This window comes from Rhodnius prolixus, unplaced genomic scaffold (genome assembly GCF_049639745.1).
Source record: "Rhodnius prolixus isolate KJV_2025 unplaced genomic scaffold, Rpr scaffold_2, whole genome shotgun sequence".
Taxonomy (NCBI): Eukaryota; Metazoa; Arthropoda; class Insecta; order Hemiptera; family Reduviidae; genus Rhodnius; species Rhodnius prolixus.
The window spans coordinates 42,258,621-42,282,531 of record NW_027411592.1 but is presented as its reverse complement, the minus strand read 5'-3'; the positions used below and the strand labels follow the sequence as shown (position 1 = coordinate 42,282,531).

Here is a 23,911-nt window from a genome sequence, read left to right as displayed (position 1 = left end):
TGAAGAAATAAATTTTTAATACTTTTGCAGTGGATTTCTTTAACATAAACTCATAAAAATTCAATAGGTAAGTGTGAATAGTTTTCTTTCAATGCATGCTTCTAAGAAACATTAGAAAAGAAGTTTTATTTTAGAATTTTCTCCATTTCTTTATCGGTTTGTTTATTAGTTACTGTTATTTTGAACAATTTTTCTTATTCTGTTACTAAAATAAACTTCAACATATTGGGTCATTTGTACCCGGAGTCTCTTACTCTGCACGACCGGCTTCTGTACAGGGTTCTTTTTTCTAAATTCGAACTCGGGATATCAGCAGAGAAATTGTGTGCCCTACTGAGCTGATCCCTTGTCTTTTTATCCACCATTACTCAAAAACAAAAGATCAAAGAAATTGGTTTAGGCAGCTAAAAAAAGCTTTTCGACGAAATCAACCATCCTGAACTATCCCTTTGCAGAAGTTGCAGTATTTTGAGATTTTTCCGAAAATAAATCCAATGATTCTCTTTCGTTAAGATCCTGGAATCTTACCCGGGTAAAATTATGAAGAAAAGTGCTGCCTTCCGAGTGACGAAGACACGCCAGTACGTTGGTGAGAACCGCCCTTGGGGCAGTGAAATCTTATTACTCCTGCAAAGAGTTAGACAAATTTGAGCGAAAAGTGCTCAGGAGAATCTTGGAAACAATAAGTGAGAACTATAGCTGACCAAAAAAGAAAAATAGGAAATTGCATTCCTACAATATAGGGTATCTTCAATTCTATCCTATTTAAAATGCTAATGATTCAAATTGTTCGTCCTTGGCTCAAGAAGTCAGATGACCGATTAGATAGAATAGCATTTCTGGAATCTTAAGGAAAATTCCCAGTGAAGAAGTTGTTCCTAGAACAAGTTGGGTGGACATCGGTTGAATAAAGCAGTAGGCAATAAAGAGAAGAAAAATAGACTAGATTTTCAGCAAATAATGTATTTATTACATGTTACAGTTGTTACAATTAACTTACTTGAAGTGATTAAACTATTTCTTTATCTACAAGTGTAGATCTGGCGCAGTAGTTGCTATGTTTAGTGACATTGAAGGTGGGCTAAGTTTCAAAATCCTCGGTAGGAATTATTCTAAACATTTTATGAGATATTTTCATTCATTCTCCAACACACTGGCACAATCCTCATCTCAAATTTAAGCACACTTTTCCTACAATTACACAACACCACAAAGATATTAAAAAAGAATTGAAGACTATCAAGAGCTGTCATCACAAGATGAGCTCCCCATACGCGGCGATAAACTCAATAAGATTCTAATTATGCGTAATGGTAACTATACATTTGTATTCAAGATTATAGGTATATGTAATATTAATAAAGATCAATTATTGACGGAACTTTAAATTAGGCTGTTAGAACCTCATTATATTGTATATAATTATAATCTAACCCTTTGGCATTTCGCGTTCTACAAATGAACGAGGCCAAAATTTTCTTTACGAACAAAGGATGAAATTGTCACCGTCACCTTCTTGTCGGTTTGAAGTATGTGGATAAGAAGATTCAGTATCGGCTACCTTTGGAAGTCTTTGAAAATCCGTCGTGCTCATCAAATATAGTTTGAGATCATTTTGAATTGAAAAACCACTACACCTTTGTTATCTTGGTCAGTAAATCATTGTAACTACTTTTTTTACAATGGCAACATATTCAACTGTATTAGTGTGCAATTACTTTAAGAGTGTTTCAAATTTAAGAGTAATGTCCGGTGTTAAATGAAAAATCATTTAGAGTTCTGTACATTGTATGTATTTTATAGAGATCCTTTCTTATATGAAATCAAAAATTTAACGGATATTTTAATAAAATCTCGTGACTTTTACCTCACAGCACTCATATTGACTGTCACACTGAGGAAGTTGTTTCGTCCTATTGGAGCTTTGGTAGTGAATGGTTTCGCCTTTAAAGGTTTAAATTAATTCTGTTAGTATTTAAGATCAATGAGATGAGAGAACAATAAATATGTTTTCTAGAGATATTGATTATAAAGCAATAAATAGATGGTATAAACGGTAAGAACCCAACTATAAGTCATGTAGAAGGTAACTAATTTCTTCATCAATATATCATAGCCAATAATCTTTTTTGACAACTTAATAGATTAATGGAAATTATATGTCATTATCGTAACGTCTTTAACCAGGGTGACTTAAAGTCTCTGACCTCATCGACTAATCTTACCGAGTTTATCTAAATTGATATTTATTGATAACATTTATTTTTGATTTGACCAATAAATAAGAGACGAGACCATAAAAACAATAACAGTTATCCTAAAAAAAAGGCGTTAAGAATTGAATTCATTCATTAATAGAGTTGAGAGTCAATTTCTTTCTAGCGGACGGATCCTAGGATTACATAGCAATAAATTTTTTGTCAAAAAAGTATTGTCGCAATCAATCCATTTTTATTAATTGGATTGATGTAATCAGGACAGGAGCGAAAATAAGATTTTGTGACTACAGTTTTACTTTGATGAAAAACGTTTCAACGCAAGTGCCTTTGAATATATCACTTAATCCCAACAAGGCCTATATGATTCTAAATGCTCAGAATAATTATTTTATTTTTGTAGAAGAAAAATCTCAAGAATATCTTTGACAAAAATTACTAAAATATTTTTGAATGTCCTAAAATATTATTCTCGTTTCATAAATATATTAATCTCGATACACAAAACTTCACTGAAATCTGCCCAGTCATTACAACCCTCTGATGTATAACATGTCTACTACAACACTTCCTTCAAATCCACATCGCAGACTAAAGCGGCGGTGGCTACCATCTCAACACATAACGCCGATCTCCTAAGATGTTTGTGGTGTAAGCTTGCTACCGCCCACTGGCTATCTACATATATGTACTTCTGTATTTGCACCATTTCTTCTAACTTTCATCACTTGCTTGGGTACATTTGTAGACTTCAGCCTAAGGTAGCAATGAGTGTTCAGATTTCTGAAGAGCTTCAGGCAATTATTAATCAATGAAAAATGCAATAATTATTGCTAGGCGGTAATAAATGAGCGGTTTCATACATTATAACATCGTTTGGGGGAAAAAAATCAATAGATAAAAATTTATTTATAGAGATAATTCGAATGTTAATAGAAGAAAAGATTACAAATCAAAAAATTGAAACTGAAAGATATCAAAAGAAAATCTACAGATGTATGTTTATAAAGAATATTAGGGGAAAAATGAAGTTAAAATCCCATTTAGAAATACACTTTTAAGTTTTAATAATTTCCGAGAATTTATTGTGACAAAAATAAGATTCATATAAAAGACCAGAGATTTGTATTGAATTATTTTTTTTTATTAAGAATAAGTTGTATAAAAAGTATTGGCAATTTGGAGATGACCTTCAAAAAGTGATGATCCTCTTAAAAAGTTTTGTAAAACTCTTTTCATATAGAAGTTGTATTTTCATTTATTATTATTTTTTTAAGGACAAAAGAGTATAGAACATAGTAACGGAGATTTGAACAGAGTAACAATTTTACCCAGTTTAAACTGTCCTTTGCTTTCAGTTTTTTGCTTTTCAGACCGACTTGGCGACCTTGGTTAAAAAAAACGTTGGGAGTATAGTGTCAGAGTTTTGCTGCCTTTATCAAAATAAAAATTAATGAATAAAGGAATAAGCAATTAAAGGGAGATACATTTTTGGCACTTTGAAAAGAAACATTGGATAGAAAAAGCTGAAATATATGAATGCCCTAAAAGAATTTTTTTTAAAATTAATTGCAAACAATTCAAGTATCTCTGTATTAACCTTTTGTTTTTATTTCTTTTAACCTGTTTAAGTTTTAGATACATAGGGAATTAGTTTCAAAACCCAATCGCAGTACAAGGGTTGTCTCTTTCAGGATTTTGACCCAGCCTTACCGTCTTCAGTGGGCTAGAGAGTCTGAGTCACCTGAGTTGATTTCAGAGCGATTCCGATAAGGTGATTGGTTCTCCTTCTCCTTTAGTTGTCTTTTAAGAACAGACGGAGAAGACCGTAAACCTATTACTCTCCAGAACCCACATCCACTGGACAGGTCTAAAGTTGTAACCTGCAATTAAACATAAACGTAATTAACCAAGATAAAAACTTGAAATGGAAAACGATAAAACGAAGGTAAGGAGGGATTAGCTGTGCGGTTAGCGTATTTGATTCCCACGCGGAGGTCCCCGGGTTCGAATTTAGTTGCTGGCCCTTAGATTTTCCTCTGAATATCCGAGAAAACAAAAACAGCGAAACACTTTGTTCTCACCAGGATGTACGATAAGGAATTTTAAGCGCTGTACATTGGCGCAAACTCCAAAGTTAAGATTATGTTCTTACAGATTACCGAACAGGAAAGGACAGATTTCGCAGCCTGGTCATCAGGAGTAAGAGGCTGTTAACGTGGAAGCTCACATTTCCATTGACTTACCAATTACCATTAGCAGAGTTAATAGATCAGCTAACAGATGAGGCATAACAAGCCTTAAAGCTCTTTAAAAATAAAGACAACTCTTACGGTAAGGACACCTAGTTGTAAATTCTTCAATAAAAAATTTCGCAGGTAGTGATTTTTCCGTGTACACAGATCACAGATCTTTGCTTTACGCATTCTATTAAAAGAAGAATAAGACTTTTGGAATTCAAATCTAAATTTCAAACTGATTTACTTCATTTGTCTGATAATAAAAACTTACTAGTTGATCTCGTTTCCCGCATTAAGGAAATAACTAGAGCTTCTTCTGTCGACTTCGACGCAATAGGTAGCGCAACAAGCCGGCAAGGAATTTCAAAGAACCTTGTTGGCACTCATCCCCGCTTATTTCAAGAAGCTCAGGATGAAGGAGATAAGAACCATATTGAGGTTCGGTTAGGCACCCCACATTTATATTTTAAGGTTAGGGGAATAAATTTACATTCACACGTACAAAACATAATCTTCCTTTCAATTCTTTAAACTGAGTATCGATCTAACATTAATTAGCTTTCTTTCAAAGAAACATCAAGGCTTGATTTAAAGAATATTATTATAAATCATAATATAAAAGTGTTAATTACGCACACAAAGCAAGTTCACTCTTATTTTGAATTACGTTCTATTTATTTCGTTCTTTTTTACCGTTCTTGAAAAAGCTAAGCCGGTGGCTGTCAAGGAGGACTGGAGGCAGGTTGGTCTCGAGGGCTGGGCTTCTCTCTTGACATCCGCCAACGGTCAATGCTCCCAGCTTATTGCTATAGAAAAAGAGCTAATGAACCTAAAAAGTAAAAGTAAGGTTATTATTTATTTGTCTTTAATACATTGAACAAGTTTTTGGTTTAATAATCCCCTTTCTGATAAATTATACATTATCAATGTAGTATCAGACATTCAAATCTGTACCTGTAGCTACATTAATGTAATCTGAGATTGTGACGCAAATGTAACGGGTAATGCTTACATAACCAATATCTTACCAATGCAGACACAATCTGTTGTGTCTCACACTCACATGACTTAATCTTACTGGAATTTTCCAGTATTTCGTCCAACTTTGGATCTTCATTAAATGCTAGTTGACTTTGCTACAGGATCACAATAACGAAACGAATTTGAAGGTAGCCTAACATTACGGAAACTCTCTCTCCTAAAAAACAGTTTAAATGAAAAGCATTTCCACTAACTAGGTCTTTAAAAGGTTTAGCATAATTTACAGGGAATTGAAACAAAGAAAAATCGTTCTAGAGAGTCAGAGTACAGGCGTTAGTTAGCTGAAGTGATTCCCACAATAGTATTGCCATTTTTGGTTGATCCAGAGAAATCTGGATTGGCCTCCTTTAGGATTCTGGCTCAGCCTTTCCCATTTCAGTGTGCTACAAAGTCTATGAGGTGCATCATCTGCAACGAATTCAGGTGATGGGTTCTCCTTTAGTTACCTTTTACGACAGACAGAGAAAACAGTGAACCGATTACTCCTCTAGAACCAACTGGAAAGTAATGTCCATACCGATCTTAAGTACTGACCTCCAATTATCATAAACGTAACTAACCAGGAGCTTACAGAGATCAAAAACATGCAATGTTAAACCATAAAAAGAAGATTTTGGGTGCTGTAAAAAAAGTAAACAATGGAGGACTTGAAGGTAAAACTAAGAAATGAAGATTTTTCAATAAGTCCATGGACCCCCTCCCCCCCGTCGGTCCCAGAAGAATCTATTGCCATGTTGACTGTAAACATCAACGCTACTAGAGACCGTCCAAACAGTACAAGTTACGCACAAACCAAACCATTAGTGGCACAAATTGGCTAGCGTGTGTCTGCTGTACTTGCTCTATGACGGGTACTTATATTTAGCCTTTAGAAGGAATTTAATATTTCTTTTAATGGGCTTTAAGAAGTAAAATGGATTAGTATTAAAAGAAACTGACTTTTTGGGATTAATGCTAACAAGAGAAAGATATAGAAATTTTTCTCCTTTGAGTGAATTTTTTAAATGCTGCTGATATCAAACAAGGAAGCCACACTCAATATGATAACTTCACATTACAAGACGTTATTTGAAAACTTACAATAAATTATTTCCCTGAAAATGAACACTTACAACTTCTTTGACTATTTCTATTTAATCGAAATATATAACCACAAACCGTCATCAGGCTTCCCTAGATAAGAATCATTACACATCCAAGTTATTTAAGTAGAAGTTGCTCCTTTTTGTTTTTGCTAGATCCTCCACTTTAGGATCGCTTATATTTATTCCACTCCCCACGTAACAGATGTAAGGAAAGGATGTAAAGAAAATGGTGAATTTTGTGAACAATTCCACAGGAAATCCCTAGAATAATGGAGGTGTAGAAGACGTCAATGAAATCAGTTGATAATAAATTAAATAAATGATATTATAGTTATCTCTCTGTAAGGGATATAAGCCTGCATGAGATCAATGTCTTATTCTTCGAATATAACGTAATTATGAATAATATTAGTATCCATTATTTAATAATTAAAAAGAGAATATAGATTAAGAGAAATAGAAAAAGAGAAGAATTAGGTTGAAGGCTGCCTAAGGCGATCACTCCACTTGGTAACTTTCATGACCTGTTTTTAGAATTGTAGATATCATCGGGGTAAGGATATCAGCGGTGTACTAACTGCATAAATTGTCTTAGAAGATTTGAGGCTTTTGATTTTAACACATTAAGGGATTTGAATGACCTGAGGCTCTGGGAGTAGGTGTAGGAGTAGTGGTTACGAAGCTTGGATTTGTGAGAGGAAAGTTCCCAGTTAGAATACCGCGAGTAGCTAATTTTTATCTGTTCGAAAAAATGTAGTAAAGTATGTGCTACGCGCTCCTGTCCACCTAAACTAATTGTGTAGTTGAACGTTAGGCCATGCCTGAAAAAAATAGACAATTACTTCATGACTTCTGGTTATTTTGAAATACTGTTTGCTTTGAAAGAGTGTTTTGTTCAAATAAAATGCCTTTGATTCTTGTACCTTTTTAGCTGCACAGTTAACCTGCTCATAAACTTTCGATGTAGAATAATAATTATATGTCACAAATCTTGAATAATGGTAGCGTTTAAGATGCCTATAAGAGGAAAGTGCCGAAGATCCCCCTTTATTGTAATAATATCCACGAGCACACTGTTTCTGCATATAATAATTCTATGTAATTATTATTAAAGAAATAACTCAAATAAATCTTTTTTTTAATAAAAACTAGACTTAAATAAATTTGCATAATTATGTTTGACGCACAAAGGGTATTCTAATTCTTAGAATATAATTTAATTTATTCAAAAATCATAACACCACACCTGGAAGGGTGGCTGCATACTAAGTGCTTCGGGAGCAGAATTAACTGAGCCGATTATTTCTAAGAATTATTTCTGTAAACCCTTTGTTGAAGACCAAAAAAAGAATATATATACATACATAAATGATTTATTTCTTTTGATTTAAATTCACCGGCAGGATAAAACCCTTAATCAACTACGTCATTTCTTCCAAGATTCATTGGTCAGTGGGATTAGCACTATAATTATCTAAATTTCAATTTCACTGAAATATTTCATTGATTAATTAAAAATGTGCAATTAATCTGGTAACTATAGTCAGAGTTAACTTCTCTACTTTTATAACTGCACTGTTAACAAGTTGTTTATATAAAACAAAAATCTTCAAGATTTGTTTCCATTTATAGCTTATCATTTCATTTATCAATTCTTCTGCAAGAAAAGAAAAGAGTATCTTTAACAACTATCGCATTACCAAGCAGAGGAAAATAATGAAAAGAACTTATGAAAAACCGATCTAATTCAGTTTCCAAGCAAATTTCAGCAATACTTAATGGTGAGGTTTGTGTTTTACTTCAATGGATAAAGGTAAAGTAATTACTAAGATAATCTGTAGGAATAATAAATATATAAATCAAAATGAGAAATATTATCAAATTCAAATTATAATAATTTTCGTTTTTTAACCATTTATTTCCCTTATAAAAACTCTTACATAGTTTCTATCTGAAGATCATTTTGCTGAGTGGCAGTACATTAATTCACTCCTCTCAGTTTTACAACTTATTGCAGTACACCCGGTTGGCATTACTGCCTTTTTTTTTTAATCACACAATTTGATATTCTTTGGGCAGCATTAATCCTTCTCTGTAGAAACTAACTTTTACTGTAATTAAGATAAATAATTTTTTTAAAAAATTAACAATTTATAATTATTATTACTAAAAAACTTGAAATAGTTTAAATAAATTACTAAGTACTTCTACACAGTATACACATCAGACATACCTATACGATACAACCCCTACACTACCCTGTACATATGCTGACGATACAGCCATACTAGCTACAAGTACACATCCTTCATCAGCTTCATACAAGTTACAGACACACTCACATAAAATAGAATCTTGGGCAAAGAAGTGGAGGTTTAAAATGAACCGACATAGATGCCAGCATGCCACGTTTACTCTCCGGCGGGTCTCCTGTCCACCTGTCCTCTTCAACAGCAATCCTCTTCCTTATACAGATCTGGTGCGCTACCTTGGGCTCTACATAGACAAAAGACTCACGTGGAACCTACACACTAGACTTAAAAGACAAGCAATGACGAAACGTGCGAAACTGTTTTACAGACTACTTGAACGACGCTCTAAATTACCCATTGAACTCAAATGCTTACTACACAATAATATGTGGATATCCTAATGTGGACTTACGGACTAGAGCTGTGGGGTTCAGCCAAACCAACAAACGTACGGACGGTACAAACATTTCAATCAAAACTCCTCCGACAGATAGTTGATGCTCCTTTCTACGTGACTAACCTCACTCTTCACACCGACCTCAACATTCCCTTCATAGACCAACTCGCCAAGACTAAATATCAAAAATTCCATACTGCTCTCTCTGCTTGCTTTAATCCTCTTGTACAGTCTCTCGCCTCCTCTGACATCCCTAACAATAATCCTCGCCGACTGAATCGCCAGTGGCCCCGCGACTTCCTTACAGTCTGAAGAACTAAACGTCATTATTCTCCTATCTCTACTCTCTCCTCCTCACATTCCCCTATCTCATCTAGAGAGTGCTACCGCTGGGTAGCTTCTCTCCTCCTGCTCTTCCCGCACCAGTTCATCTTATTTACATCCTATTTACTTATTGTATATACTTGTACAAATTGTACAAAAGAAATTAAAAAAGAAAAAAGTACTTCTAACCAAAGATAAACATATTACAAATCATTCCTTAATATTCTATAAAACTGGAAACCTTGCGATTCAATTTTAAAAGCAGTTAATTGCTAAATAGGTACAATTCATAATTGTAAAACGAATTTCAACAAAATATCTTCACGGTTGATGGATAGAACTGAAATCCAAACATTCCCAAGCCTAGCAACCAATGCATCCCAACCGTTTGGTTCTACTTATTTAAGAGATATCTTTTTTTTTAATGAAATTTGTTAAAGCCAATAGAAATAAATTAAACTTGGTACCGCAGTATTAAAAAAATAAAATATAAAAAAACCATCAGCATTTTTAGATATTAAACAATGCAAGCCCATTTGTTCACATCAAATTATAATAAGAACAATAAATATGTATGCGAGTAGTTTTTAATAAAAGTAATGTGAATTAATGGCTTGTTTGGTTATAAAAATGATGTAAGACTTATTTCCAATTTACTTATCACTATAGATTCCTGCTTAATCGATTTGGGGGTACGCCCTAAGCGAACAAAAATCTTTTGGTGATTACAAGGTTTGTCGCTCAGGCAAGCCCTCTCTAACAATACAAGTGAGGTGATGTTATACTTACTTTAAAATGTTTTCTAATATTGCAGATACCAATATAATTTGGAAAAAGATTGAAATATTTTATTTATTTAATATTTATTCATCCATATTTGTACCTAGGTATGACCTGTTACAAATAGAGTTTTGTTATTTAGGTCTACACCAAATTCATCCTACCATAACATAATTCTGACCTAAGCAGCCAGAACAAATTCAGTACTCACGACTTGTCACCAACTTGAAGCAATGTGAGTAATTGGATTCAAGTGATATCGAATTCAGAGCAAAGAATCTTCATTGATAACATATACACACTCATATCGAATACTCCTAAAACAGTAAAGTAGAAAGAGTAAGATTATAATCATAATATAATTATTAACAATGTTTTTTGTAAAGTTGATTCTGGAACCGATAGTGACCAAAATGTTGGCTAGTAACCTTGAAAATTTCCGTTCAAATTTTAATAGACTAACATCCTTAAATAAAAGCCTGAAATTATAGGTTTCTAGGATAAAGGTTTTTATCTTACATTTCCAGTTATTATGTTTTATTAAATATCTCTACATTTCCTTGTACAAGTTGGCAATGTTTCAACAGTACTGTTCAGTTCATAGTGAAATTTTGATTATAAAGTATAAGAAGAAAGAGGAATCGAAAATCTCGCCCGCCCTTGACCACTTTTTTGGTTTAATTTTTTTTGCAACTAAAAGAAAGAAAAAATAATCAAGTTGTACTTTTAGAGGTCACTCTGCTTCACAAAATGAATTTTTTAAGCACACAAATTTATATCAGAGGAAATTTACTTAATTCTTCATAAAGAGAAGTGAGACAAATGTTTGGTTTATTTTAGAAATATAATATTCTCATTAAATAATTATTTATTACTTCCTAATATTTAAAATTTAATACTTGCTTTCACAGAGAAAACCTACCCAGAAATCTCTGCGATTCGTTTATTCTTCTTTTTGTACTCAGAAATCTCAAAACTTTAAATCTGATTAAACATTAAACTAAAGAATTCTGAAGAAAAGACAGTATTGAAGAGTTTAAGAGTATTGAGAAAAATTCTTATCCTCTTTCTTCTGCTGTCGGATTTACAGTAAACCAAAGGACAAAAAGCGAGGCAATAAAAATTATACTAACTAATGATAATCTAATATTATGCTTTGATAAAGTAGTAATGCTCATTAAAATTAAAAGGGAAGTTTTACTTTTATTTGTTCGCCCTTGGACTGGTGCACTGCTAATAAGATACATCTTCAAACTTATTCATTCAACATTTCAAGGTCTTCTCAACAAGCTAAACCAGAAATATATGTCAATTTAGATAATATCGTTTTGAAATGTATTCTTTAATATTACCATAGTTTCTTTTATCATAATAATTGTAATTATAATAATAATAAAAATAGAATGATAATGAATTGAATCCTTGCTTAAGGAAATAAGTCCAAGTTACAAAATTGGTATTTTACAATATTTCACAATGTTGCGCAAACTTATACAAAATACGTTAATGTTATTGGTAAAAGATAACAATGCTTGGGCTGATGTAAACTGATCACTATTTTTCTATTTATTTTTGTAAATCTCAGAATTTTTTCTAATTACATTTAATTTATAAATACAGATGAAACAGTAATTCCACATACCTTCTCTAGTTATATTTGTGGCTGTTTCCACATTCTACAAGTTACACGCTATTCATTTAAAGACTTTATTTCTTTCAGTTCTGAAATCTAGCGTAAATGATTTTTAAAGTGGAATTTTAAATGATAATTTCTACAACTATAACTTCTTGTAGATCGATCTGCTTGTTACCACTTCTTTTTAAACTTTTATAGAAGCTCTTTTTATAAAGACTGTATCCTTAGTGACAGAGCAAAAAAGAATATTTAGGGTTCATTAATTCATGTTTCGGAGACATCATTCAACTACTCATCAGGTGCTTCGCTCTGCAGACAATATCACTGCCTCACTCGAGCAGCAGCAGAATTGCTCGAGTAAACACTCGAAAAAACGATACAACTTAAATAAATTACACGTGAGATAAAAGCTCCAAGGGCCAAAGGAGGATGAGAGTCATTCGGTAGAGCAACCAGGTCTTTGCCATTGGTTCTCATTGAATGGAATCATCCATCGTTGGATGCCAAACTACTGACGAAGGTGCCCTGCCGCCGTATATGCAAAATTTAATAGCACAGTCATAGTCTAGAAAACTTACTCCAAAAACTGATCTCAGTTTCTTCGTGACATCACCAAATCGCAGATATAAAAATCGCAGATGAATTTGGCAAAAAATGAGACGGCCACTTCTCCCCCAAAAAGTAAGCTAAATGCCGGATTTTTTGTTTTTAAAAATGGACCTGGAGAACTCAGGTTCCTATCAAAAAATCCAGAGCTTGAAGACACCTTGCCAAAAATAGTTTTTGTCTTAGTAATTAGTTTTTAACGATCAAAACCTTTCGTACTCGTTTTTTTTTATGTTTGTAGAAAAATGAAAAAGTTTTTAGGGATCTATCGACCATGATGCGCGGCTAGTAATCTTTGTTTGAAAAGATCTGAGACTAAAAAAAATAGCTTGTAATGTAGAAATAGAAAATAGACAATAAATAGACAGATCTCACATCAACTTCAAAAGTGATCGGAAATAGTTATTGAACTAAAAAGTGCGTCGTCAGCTCCCAAACTTAATGGTCAGCTAAAACATTAATAGATCCATTTTTGAACCTGAAATAACCAAAATCATACACGCACGATCTACAAAAGCCCAACACAGTCTTTTTTTTATTAAGCTCAAATATCTAAAGAAAAGATTTTCATTTATTTATAGAAATGGCTCGACACTAAAGTTCATCAGCGCGCAACACATCTCAGTGCTGGCCTCCCGTCTGCTGGATAATACAGTTCTGGACAGAGAGCTGAAGAGGCTCGAAGAAAGAGTAAATCGAAGAGTTAGAACTTTGGATGCACTGGCTCGCTAATTCACCTTCTCTTTAAAGGATTTGTGCAATATATTTAATAAAATATATTATATAGATTGCATTTGCCATTTTTAAAAGCAATGACTAAAAAATATAATAAAATTACAATTTTAATTCTTTGCAAATGTTTCTTAAATTGTAGGTTTTACTTTGAACTATTTTTGATTTTTCCAATTATTTAGTGATGATAATCAGTCATATATAGTGCTTACCTTCCTAGATTGTTCATTTTGTTATCAATTTTACTTTACTTTTAAATATTGCTCTAATTAGTACTTTAAAAGAAAGAATTACAGAACTTTAAACGAATGGCGGCAGTCTTGTTTCAAAGAACAATAAAATAGTTTGGTGTAAACTGGTTGTTCAATGTTAACTTGAGAGGTACAACCGGGGGCCGGCCCCATATTCTCGTTATTAATGTAAAGTATAGGTTCTTTTATAAAATCATAACCCTATTTTAGTACCCACTAAATGCCAACTTATTGAGCATCTATTAGCAGGCGGTAATTATGTTCTGAATAGATGTAATAAAGCTATAAAACATTTCCACAAACGAATGAATAGAAAGACACATTCATTCATTGGAATTTTTCAAAAGAAATAAAAGCTGTGTCAGCATCATCACTACAGCCTGTATGACGCCATAAAACCAGTTTCCTATTCCTAATAGACCTCCTTCTCATACACAATATCCTATAGCTTTTACCATTTATTACATTTATTCATGATTTCATGCTTAGTATTCATTTCAATAGCAAAGAAACTGTATACTGCACTTTAGAATTGCACTTCCAATGCACTTGCTATTATGATGAGCACTACATATCCTTTTATAGGTTCATTGCTCCTGGCAAAAAGAAAAGTTATACTTCCTTCCAAATTTCTCCTTCTTCTTTATTTTTTTTAATTGTTCTATCTTTTTCAGCTAAACCATTATATCAAAATTTTTAGTTTGTAGTATTAAATAAAATATAGGTTTTCGATAGACAATTTCCTTCAGTTTACTTCAGTATGGGGAACGATTTTCATGTAAAAATAAGCCCTAAACATTGAGGTCATTCATAAAATGGTGGTTCCCTTCGGAAAATTTGTATTGATTTGCTGACGATCCATTGGACCATTGGAGCCCAGATTCTGGAGTCCCAGAACTATGGGATATTTTGAGTTTATCTAAAAATTATTAACCCTCAAACCACAAGATGAATTTTCCCGACACGAACACCAAGATAGGGTCGGATCCGACCCGATACTATATTTTCTTGCTTACAGTGAAAAACTCAAATATAACTCAAAATAACACATTTATTTCTACATAAAATGTATAATTTTTTTAATAAATTGTATGATTTTATGGCATTAGTCTATTTAGAATGGACTAATAAGTGAAGAAATGAACTTGAAAAAGGTACTTTGTTTCAATAAAAACAAAACAGTTTACAAAAAGGTTGAATGAAAATTAAAGTAAATTAGTTGTGTGGTAACAAAATTATCATATTGTTATGGGAAAAAATCATTTGATTGTTCGCCATTATCAGTGGGAACAAGTAGGACATATTTTCCAATCGTAAGGAGTAATTCCTTTGGAAAACGCTCGTTTTTCAATCTTTTTTCTTCTAGAGGAAGCGTCAAGGCAAACGCGAGGTTCTTGAGAAACGTCGAACGTGCATCTCCAGAGTAACTTTCTTCATTTTTGTTCCACTTGTGCAGGACAAAACGTATAACGTTAATACCAAGGTCGGGTCGGATCCGACCTAGAATCTGACTTACTGAAAGAAATACAAACCTAGAGAGCGGAGAGACCCTTACCGAATCGGCGGAAACAGTGTGGCCTCTTCCTAAGGACTCACAGAAAGGGTATACCGAGTCTAATCGCTAAGAGTTAATTGTGGGGGGAACAATGGAAATATGTTTTCGCCTCGGGTCGGATCCGACCCGCATCTTGTGGTTTGAGGGTTAAAATTAAACCGTTTGATAGGCACGATATCCTGGACTCACACAGTCAACAGTGCTAATGTCACATAACATTTAAATAAATAACAAATAGAAACAGCTATTTTTATAATTATATTCGTTATTGATGACTACCGACGCCTTTTAAAAATAATAATATACAAACTATTATTTTTTTTTGTCTAAATAATTTTTTTTTAAATTTACATTTTCTATTTTACTTGGATTATCCCAAAAAAAGAAATCAAGGATGTAGTTGAAAGTTCGTTTAATGCGGTAGGCAGTGTGCCGAAAGACTTCTACTCATGATGCCTTCAGATTTTAAACATGCTCTTGATTTGCCAGATATTGTCACGATTTTGCGATAGTATATATATCTACTACGTACATTGAAGGATGTATTTTTGTTACCTGTTCATGCTTGAGCGACAAACAATTTTGCCTGCGGTACAAAACACTCTACCTGCTAGATTCAGGATCTGCATAAAATCTAGTCCACAATTCTCAGCGAGTTTATCTTCTTTTTTTTTTTAATATTCACTTAGAAAGGAAGCCTTCTAAGTGAAAAGGTTTAAAAGTTATATTTAATGAAAGAATTTCGAAAAAAATGAGCAATATAACTAATAACCATTAGCCGATTTCTTTATCGCGGAATCCGAAATATAAAAATTAAGTTTCTAGATAATAAATGTGAACTAGTCTAAAAATAAAATAACCTTTTGACTTTCACACAAATTATCAGTTATTAGTTTATCAACAGTGTTATATTTAAAAAAAATAATTAGAAAATTGATTAATGTTTTTTAATAAATAGTATATTTTACGTTTTATAGGTTTTGAGTGCATTAGGTTGATCTTTTACGAAGGAAGTAATATTATTGAGGGATTCATTTCCTGTACGGTAAAGTCCGTTTTCTATAAGATTTTATATGTGATTTCATTTTTTATAATTTCACGTGAGAAATTAGTTCTTTATGAATATATTCCTTTAATCGCGCACTGAACAATTTAAAAAAGGAAATTAAAAACGTTAATAAGTACAAAATGAATCTGTTGACTTATTATTTATAAATGTTAATTGCTTTAAAAGGCAGTTGTCAAATGTAATCGGAAAGCCCGTCGATGCAATAATAATATTCGGATTATCAGCAAGCATATTATTTGGCCACCTAGAAATTTGTGGTCCATGCAGCTTATCGCTTTTTGTATTTAGACGTAAATATTAGGACCTAATCCCTGGGCTATGCGTGCCAGTCATCTTATCTATCAAAATTCTTAATAAGTTTGCTAATGTTGCGATAGGCTTATTCCTCTTCAAAAAGATCTTAGCCTATTCAGAACTCTCTCGGAATTGTTCTGATGGAAAATGAATAAAGAATTTATTAAAAGAAAATGTCACAGGAAACTAGGGTTGCCAACTCTATGAAGTTCCAAAAAAGGACACCCTAAAATATTAGGTACAATCAGGGCCGTCGACATGATTTTGGGGCCCGGGTATATACTCGTATATCATTTGGTTTCCTTTTTTTATTTAGGTGTACATGCAGAGACTCCGGCTCCGGGCCCCGGGATAAGTCCCCTCTCCCCCTGTCTGTAATCTGGCCTGGGTACATTTATATCTTACATACTTATTTAAAAAAAGTTCTCGTTACATCAATAACCTGTTGACCTATTCAGTTTAGTTAGAACAGAAAAACAACACGCCAAATGAAGAAGTCTCAAAAGTCAGAACTTAAATCAAAAATACAATAAAATAAATTAGATTTGTGTGAATAATATCTGAAAAAAGGACAAAAGGCGTCCTTTCCTAATTTAAGAAAGGACAAGGACAACCAGGTGTTAAAAAAGGACTCTCCTTTCCAAAAAAAGGGCAGTTGGCAACCCTACAGGTAACTCTAACTTAATTTTTGTCGACTAATCTATGTAGATTTCCTCAAAATCCATTTATCAGAAAATGGATTTTATTGAATGGTTTTCCTGGTTTAACTTTTGTTTTTGTTTTTTTTTTTTTTTTTTTTTAGGCGCATCAACATCTGGAGTCATGGGCGCCTGGAGCTTTTTACAGAGTATTCCAGCATAAGTACAGTGTTCTCTTGTTGCAGACAACACTCTTCACCATCGGGGTGTGAGCTGTAAGAAGCTCTAAGGCTGGAAACATCCTTCTCAGGGCGAAAAAAATATCGCTTCCTTTTGCCTGAGACACTCATATAACCATTAAGGCTACTAAAACATTCCCATTAATGATTCTCTTTTATGACTAATGTTAATTTTTGTTACAGATTAATGGCAGCAATTATCACTTTAGCCAATATTCGTTGCTTTCTAGCCTGGCATTTGGAGCTATTGTTCAGCTTGCTCAAAGCCACAGAGCAGCCTGATTATCCCATTGATTCTCGGCCAGCAAAATCGGAGCCCAACTCTTCAATTGTTTCTAATTAATATCAATATTCGGGCAGTTTAGTTTGCTCCATCAAAATAACTGTATACTGAGACAAATCTATCCTCCATTAACTCTTTGAATGAATCCTAATTCAAATAACTAACACTACCACTTAGACGCCTCTTGTCTTGTAAGCTCTTTTCTTTCTCGACATCAGTTTTAGACATCATCAACCTCGATTATTATGAGGATTTATGTTCAGCCTTTTATACAAAGAAATAAATAAATGACTCAATATAATCTTGCGTAAGCTTTATACTACTTCAAAGGACATTAGCTGCTTTTTAAAATGTTTTTTAAGAAAGTAACTACGCTCTAGGAATAGTTTAATGCACAATCTTAATAGATTTACCCATGTTTTTAATTAACCTGATCATTAATACGGCTAAAAAGGGTTCACAAATCATCGAAAAATAAAAAGTAATTATATTTTATTTTAATAAATGAAACGGTGCCAAAATAAAATGAGAAATTTTGGTTTCTTCAACTAGTTAAAAAAAAATTCTTTTTAAAACAAAGTATAGATAAAAACTTCATCTAAAATTTAAACTAATTTAAACTGGAAAATTTCTTATATTCTTTAGAGTAATTAACACTAAGATAACCCAGTGGTAACAGTGTTGGCAAGTTTGCATCGGACGATTGCGCAATTAGTGCTTGATATCTTTCTTTATGTTATAATAGTCTTCGATAACGAATTTCTTGACGATTTTTAGCCGAGTATATAGTTTCGATGGCACAAACAATCGAAATACTTTTGCACTTTCTTTAGATTGTCGTTGCACCAGTCCTGACTTCAATAGCAAGCGATTGATTACTCTGTTTTGGGGAAGTTAGCGTTACACAGCGTGGGAATTAGCTTAGTGTGCTAGGTAGCCACGTGCAGAACACGTGATCGAAACCAGCTATTGGCCCTTACTGCATTTCTCTTCCTTAGGGTACGTTTACAACGGAGCTGTGAGTATAGATGATAGCAGAGATGATAGCTGATAGAGTAAAATATAATCGCTGATTAGTGTGCACAACAGAGCTGTGATTCATGTCCGAGAAGTGAAGAAGAGTTTTTATGTTCAGCAGCAACAAAAAGGTATATTTTAAAGAAAAAACGCTTTAGAAAATATCATGTACATCCCATAAATAAAAAACGAAGTACTTTGGGTGAATTTCACCATCTATATAAGGAACTTAGAAACTATCCGGATCGTTTTTTTGAATATGTGAGGATGGGTCCACCCACATTCGACTATATTTTAGAAAAAATAAGGTCAAAATTAAGAAACCTTTGGAAAAATTGTCATGGAAATCCTATAACCATAGAAGAAAAACTAGGGTAAGTAATGATTTTATTAAAAACAAAAAACAAATAAATACACATGAAAATAAATGTAAGCACGATTTAAAAAACAAAATATTGTTTAAAAGTAAATAATAAAATAATAACCAAAAATAATGAGTAAAGTCAGCACTAAATAATTTTTCGACGTCCATTTTGAAGCTCCGATACTGGAGTTCAGCTAGCAGAAAAATGAAAAATTCAATTCTATCATCTATGCTCGTTTATACCGGCGCGTATGAGTCACTAGTCGCAGCTTCGTTGTGTACTAGGTTATTCTATAAGCGCTGATGCATCACTGCTATCATCTCCGCTATCATCTATGCTCACAGCTCCGTTGTGAACGTACCCTTAGAGCTTCTTACAGCTCACTCCCCGATGGTGAAGAGTGTTGTCTGCAACAAGAGAACACTGTACTTATGCTGGAATACTCTGTAAAAAGCTCCAGGCGCCCATGACTTCAGATGTTGATGCGCCTTAAAAAAAAAAGAAAAACAAAAACAAAAGTTAAACCAGGAAAACCATTCAATAAAATCCATTTTCTGATAAATGGATTTTGAGGAAATCTACATAGATTAGTCGACAAATAAAAAGATATTTAAGTTAGAGTTACCTGTAGGGTTGCCAACTGCCCTTTTTTAACACCTGGATGTCCTTGTCCTTTCTTAAATTAGGAAAGGACGCCTTTTGTCCTTTTTTCAGATATTATTCACACAAATCTAATTTATTTTATTGTATTTTTGATTTAAGTTCTGACTTTTGAGACTTCTTCATTTGGCGTGTTGTTTTTCTGTTCTAACTAAACTGAATAGGTCAACAGGTTATTGATGTAACGAGAACTTTTTTTAAATAAGTATGTAAGATATAAATGTACCCAGGCCAGATTACAGACAGGGGGAGAGGGGACTTATCCCGGGGCCCGGAGCCGGAGTCTCTGCATGTACACCTAAATAAAAAAAGGAAACCAAATGATATACGAGTATATACCCGGGCCCCAAAATCATGTCGACGGCCCTGATTGTACCTAATATTTTAGGGTATCCTTTTTTGGAACTTCATAGAGTTGGCAACCCTAGTTTCCTGTGACATTTTCTTTTAATAAATTCTTTATTCATTTTCCATCAGAACAATTCCGAGAGAGTTCTGAATAGGCTAAGATCTTTTTGAAGAGGAATAAGCCTATCGCAACATTAGCAAACTTATTAAAAAACACATACAAACCACATGTTGGGCACATAACCTAAAAACATATAACTTTTATTTTAGTAGTTAACACCGCATTGAAAACCTGAAGCGATTACAATACTTCCTTTTTCCCTTGCGGAAAGAGAAAGAAAAAAGTATTTTTGTGATCAGAATCAGGATTTAGTAGTTTGGAATAAATCATTTCGATCTAACACATCTTCCATCATATTTAATTAGAACGTAGCAACATTCATTTACATGAACAATCACTTGATTACGCTAAGGACATTAAAAAAAAAAAAAAGTGTGCCAATCCTAGTCATTAAAAAGAGAAAGACCAGCTAAACTGACCTCCGAAATAGATAATTAGTAAGGGTGGAATAGAGGAAAGGTTATATAGTAATAAGGTTATATGTTCGTGGATAGAGGCACGTATAGCCTAGTAGGATCATGTTCTAAGTGTGAGTGAGTCATCACGCAGTTCGTTGCTGTCTTATTCATTCCACACGGTCTCACGTCACACCACTCATGTTCTGCTCGGCCCTGTCATTATGTAGACCGGCGGTAATATACATACAAATTAGGGAACGGAAAATTTTTTCAAATTCTTTCCTTCCATATTAGATAGTAATTTAACTTCCACTAAGGATGTCTTAATAAAATTATATTTATCTAAACTGTACTAACTTCCCGTCGAAATTAGGTTATTCAAACATTTTATATTTCTTTCACTTTTGCTTTGTATTCGGAAATAGTACAGAGAATTCATGAAATCTCATTAATAATTTCAGTGTCCCTTGCTCACAAGACCACTGAGTTCGTCACTTCACAGCCCAATGAAGTTGGTTCAACACCCTATTGGGGTAGAGATTCGGGGTTCGCTTTTGGCACACCCTCGCAATGACAGTGTCCTCCTGCAACGACCTCTACCGGACAGAGGCCACTTACTCTTGATTTCTTTACAATCCTGGGTTTCTCATTGAGTTTAAACACAGTCATAATCTTATAAATACCACTGATGAGTTTCTTACACAGGTCCTAACGGATCAGTGCCTTTCTTTCCTTTGCCTATTTATGAAATAGGCATAACATCCGATATTAGAATAGAATCCTACATTAGCCCAGACACTGATTGCCCTAAATGTCGCCAGATTGTAAAAATAAGTTGTAAATTTGCTACAACTTGATCTAGAAAACAGTAGAATACTTGCATAGAACCACTCAAATTTTAGTCCAAGCCTAAGAGTATGTAAGAGTCAACTTCATTCGTAGGTTTAGAAGTGTTAGTAATTTAGGAAGTACCTATCATCCGGTCCAATTAGAAAGGTAGAATCATATTAAATCGTGTTCAGTCATACACAGCTTTTCTTGGCGGTCGTTTTAACTTTCCCGCCTTGCTTTTTCCCGCGCTCCTGGTTCCCGCCAAACGTCTGTAGCCTCGCATTCTATAACCTTCTCTGTGTCTCATTTCTGTTGCTTCCAGGCTACAGTACACCTAGTTTATCGATAATGTATCCTTTCCATTACATATTCATCACTTCAGCATCAATTTTTCTCCATCTTCATTTACATGGGTTTTCTCGGTGTCTTTGGTGTCTTTTGTTTGCCCACTGTACGGCCCTGGCCATTCAGGCCTTGACCCCTACCAGGTGTCCAACCTTGCCGAGGTGGTGGGGCTTACGCACTAAGGGCACTAGAGACTACACCCTCTCTAAAACTTTCGTGTCTTCCGCTTCTGGGTGTGGGCGCCTTCAAATCGGTTACAACTGAGCTCGTTGATTACTATGTTTACATTTGTTTGCTAGACTTACGACGATGACACCTATATATACAATGTAAGAGATTGATAGAACAACTTCAATAACAAGATATAAAATACCTGGTTCCAGCATTATCTAATGAGCACAATAACGCATTGTAGGTAATAATTTTTCGATTCAAATAGTCTCAAGGTTGAACATTACAAAGGAAACCAAGGTTGATGCACCTTGTTTTAAAAATAATTATATTGGTAAGCAATTTTTAAGTAGTACATATTTAGCAAGGCTCAGGAGGGTGCAAAAAAAGAGATTACTTAAAGAGATCTGATAATAAAAAAAAATTATAACTAAAATGATCATGTAATTACAAATAAACTTTTATGCGAAGTTTGAAGAGTTGTTTTAAAAGAAATCATTTGTACTGTTTACCAAAAAACCGTAATTAAAAATAACTTTCAATAAAGTCGACTTCTGGTTCTCGAATATCAACCGAATCGACTGAGACTGAGCGAAGCAGCGAATCAAATTTTATCAGTAGGAAATTACTGCAACGTTTTGTTTTAATATCAATCGCACGTATCCAAACAAATGCATTCATCATGAACACCAAATACAAATACACAATTTATTTGCAAATAATAATAATTATGAAAAAATTTCATACCCAAACGGTGAATACTTCAAATTTTCACATTAACCATAATTTCATTTACAGCAGCTTCACAGACGTAAAAAATTTTGAATGGTGGCATTAAAAACCAGATGTACGAAATAAGAAGGCAATTGACCGTAACGCAGGAACTAGTTCGTGATTCATAAGAATGATGCCAAACGATCTGACCTAGTGGTGGGGCAAACTGGTGCCAAGCCGGCTGGAATTAACATTACTAACACGATTGGTTCAACCTTGGTTAAAACAATCTTTCCGCTGTCTAATGTTATGAAATGCAGAACTTCTAGTAAATATTAGCTATTTTATTAAAATAAAATAGACAGATGAAAAATTTACAAAATAATACATAAATTATCTTGAATAGTCATGTAATATAATATATTAAATTGTTATATTATAACAAGAGGCTTGTAATTCTCAAACACCTGTAAGTCATTTTCATGAAAAATTGTTACTAAAAAAGCGATGGAATCGACTGCAATGTTAGGGTACAACAAATTTTTGGTTTAGAATTATTAATAAAAGCGAAAATGGAAAAGTTAAGAGATATTAATTATTTTATTAAAAAATACGAGGGTCATTTGAAAAGTCCGTGCAAAAATAAAAACTACTTAATTTTTGGGGGTAAACCTTTTTTATTTTTCAACATAGTCTCCTTTTAGGCTTATACACTTCGTCCAACGCTGCTATAGTTTGTTGATCCCTTCCGAATAATAGGATTTGTCCAAGTCTGAAAAATAGCCATTCGTTTCTGCAATCACCTCCTCGTTTGAATAAAATCTTTTTCCCGCCAGCCATTTCTTCATATTGGGGAACAAATAGTAGTCCGAGGGAGCCAAGTCTGGAGAATAGGGGGGATGTGAAACGAGTTGGAACCCTATTTCCATTAATTTTGCGACCACATCTGATGAGGTGTGAGTGGTGCGTTGTCGTGATGGAAAAGGACTTTTTTGTGGGCCAATCGTGGGCGTTTTTCTTGCAGCTCGGTTTTCAAACGGTCCAATAACGATGAATAATATGCACCTGTAATAGTTTTACCCTTTTCCAGATAGTCGATGAGGATTATTCCTTGCGAATCCCAAAAGACAGTCGCCATAATCTTTCCGGCCGAAGGAACGGTCTTCGCCTTTTTTGGCGCAGATTCCCCCTTGGTAACCCATTGTTTAGATTGTTCTTTGGTCTCAGGAGTGTAGTGATGTATCCATGTTTCATCCACAGTGACGAAACGACGCTTAAAGTCCTGCGGATTCTTCTGGAACAG

General features: G+C 33.8%; 1 long non-coding RNA gene across 4 annotated transcripts; it reads right to left on the bottom strand.

Annotated features, from left to right (window-relative positions):
- Positions 1-947: 947 nt before the first annotated feature.
- LOC141449697 (uncharacterized) lies at positions 948-22,843 on the bottom strand. Of its 4 annotated transcripts, none has more exons than XR_012455655.1 (7): positions 22,642-22,843; positions 10,547-10,652; positions 10,345-10,449; positions 8,523-8,693; positions 7,947-8,072; positions 5,150-5,285; positions 948-4,099 (listed from the first exon to the last, which is right to left on the bottom strand). It is a non-coding gene; the product is annotated as an uncharacterized lncRNA (long non-coding RNA). The 4 variants fall into 4 exon arrangements; XR_012455653.1 differs by lacking the exon at positions 22,642-22,843 and adding an exon at positions 11,537-11,727; XR_012455656.1 differs by lacking the exons at positions 7,947-8,072; positions 22,642-22,843 and adding an exon at positions 11,537-11,721.
- Between the last annotated feature and the right edge of the window lie 1,068 nt (positions 22,844-23,911).